This window comes from Nicotiana tomentosiformis, chromosome 12 (genome assembly GCF_000390325.3).
Source record: "Nicotiana tomentosiformis chromosome 12, ASM39032v3, whole genome shotgun sequence".
NCBI classification, from domain to species: domain Eukaryota; kingdom Viridiplantae; phylum Streptophyta; class Magnoliopsida; order Solanales; family Solanaceae; genus Nicotiana; species Nicotiana tomentosiformis.
This window is the reverse complement of record NC_090823.1, coordinates 85,944,407-85,946,871: the sequence shown is the minus strand read 5'-3', so window position 1 is coordinate 85,946,871 and position 2,465 is coordinate 85,944,407. Positions and strand designations below refer to the sequence as shown.

The 2,465-nt window shown below is 35.2% G+C and overlaps 1 pseudogene; it reads right to left on the bottom strand.

Annotated features, from left to right (window-relative positions):
* Positions 1-839: 839 nt before the first annotated feature.
* LOC104097410 (secoisolariciresinol dehydrogenase-like) lies at positions 840-1,884 on the bottom strand (annotated as a pseudogene).
* Positions 1,885-2,465: the final 581 nt, after the last annotated feature.

The window sequence follows — 2,465 nt, the reverse complement described above, 5'->3', positions numbered from 1 at the left end:
ATTCACGTTTAACTTCTGCTTTTGTGCGTCACTTGTAGAATGAGAACATCCTGCAATTTATAGAGTTAGTAGAATAGAAAATAGCTAGAGTTCTAATGCTACTCTTCCTTAGTGGAAGAGTTCTAGTTAATCTCAACTCCTAACTCCTTCCTTATCTTGGTTAATGTTCTCGTTAAGTAAGAAGTCCTTCTCCTTATCAATTAAGCAATCTTTTCGATCATGAAATATCTATTATTATGCCAGATTTCGTTTATCTCCTGCATGTGCATCTCACGTGCTTTGAATCTGCCCGTGTCTATGCCTACCAGTGATGGACCTGGTTCTTCCCCGATTTCCTTTGTCAATCTTCAAAACTATCCTTTACGTGGGCCAACATTTGTCAATGTTGAACATTTAAGCAAATTTTGGCACGACCATGATTTTCCCCTTTACTGCGTTTTGAACGTCCGATTCCATCGCGACATTGCAATTGATAAAGATTGTGTGTTCTGTGCCAATTTCTTGTACTAAGGAAGTTCCAAGGTTTGACCTAAATGTTTGCAATTGTAATTTTTTGCACCAATCTCTCTAAAAAGCACAAGGAGCTTGGCTTGAGATGAAAGGAAGAGTCTACAACTGCTCGAGATCCTTCGCTAATATTGCAATAATTTATAACATCATATTAATGTACAACACATCAACCATATTAAGTTTAAGGTACAACATAATTTAATTAAACTAATGTAATAATATACTCTACCAGCTTAAAAAATGAAATAATAAGAAGGAAAACATGAATCAATCATTTAACTTTATACTTCCGAACTATAATTTCAATACTTTATACTTCCGAACTATAATTTCAATCGACCATAGTGAGCAAGCTTTCTATTGATTGCTTTTATCTATACAATATTGGATAAGTTTCAGTCAAATGATCTGATCAATCAATTGAATATTACATAAGATGGTCTTCTCCTTATTTATCCTCACTATATTATAGTAATAAGATTTGCTTTTACAATATAATGGTTACACTGCGTTGTTTATAGTTGGTGGAAACACTTTGTTATAGGTCGTTGTTAAAGCCACATTTGTAGTGCTAAAACCACCATCAAGAACGAGATTCATACCACTCACATATTTGGAATCATCACTTACCAAATATAGCACTGCTTTTGCTACCTCCTCTTCATTTAATAATGCTCCTTTCAAATTTCCTGCTTCTGCAAACAATTTGTCAGCCATTTGTTTGTCTATTCCAGTTCTGTTTAGTACAAGTGGTGTGCTAATGAAATACGGAGAAACACAGTTAACTTTTATCCCATACTCCCCTAATTCGACTCCAACATTCTTTGCGAATCCTAGAAGTGCATTTTTCGAGGCCGAATAGGTGTGCGGGACGTCAGTACCATAACACACTGTCGCAGCACTTGCTGTGAAAACAATGGCACCTCTGATATTAGCTGGAATCATCACTCTAGCAGCGTGTTTTACGCAAAAGAACGCGCCAACAACGTTTACGTCGAAGTTGCGAGTTGGAATGGACAAAGAATGCCTTCTCTGTGCCAATCTCTTGTACTACGCTAGTTGCGAGACTGTCCTGAATATCTGCAATTGTAACTTTTGCACCATGTTGAACAAATAGCCTAGCTGTGGCTGCTCCTATGCCACTAGCTCCACCAGTTATAAATGCTACCTTACCTTCTAGCCTGCAAAAATGAGTTAAAATAGTGATTTCTAAGTGCAGAAGACAAGAAGAAGATTATGAATAAAGAAAATACGGAAAATTACTTTTTGGCTATTGGGGATTGTAGAGAAGAGCTGGCCATTTTCTCAAACTTGAGAGCTCTGTGTTGTTACTCATACGAGAGAGATTTAGAGGCTATATTTATAAGAAAACAACATATATATAATCCAACGTGTGAAATCAAGTCTGAGTTTGAATAGCATAAATGAGATAGTGTCTAGGCCTCATTTTATGTGTCTGTTTGACGAGACACAAAATTTAAAAAAATAAAGAAGACTTTTGAATCTCGTTATAAACTAAAGGTATGTATCATATTCAAAGTATCATTTAAATCTTTTAATCTTAAATATGCCATGACATATTTATAGGGAGGATCATCAAAGGTAAAACGAGATATTAGGATTATAATCTTACTAAATACAAAAAGAGATATTCTATTGGCAATACAAAAAGAGATATTCTATTGGCCAAATACATGCGGAGGCACTTTAACTTATCCGAATTTTTCGTTTAGACATTTAAATTTCGGCTAGTACCTACTGAACACCAAAACTATTCCAAAAGCGTTCCAATTAGACACATTTTGCTAACATGGCAAAGTGTTTATTTCCCACTCTCTTAAAGCGCGTTTAGTATCTCAAAAAACAGTAAATTCATTTTTTTTTCTTTTTCCTTTCTCTTTCTCTTTTTTTCATATTCTTTTACTCTGGTTTTGCCTGAAGGTCGGCCTACCTTG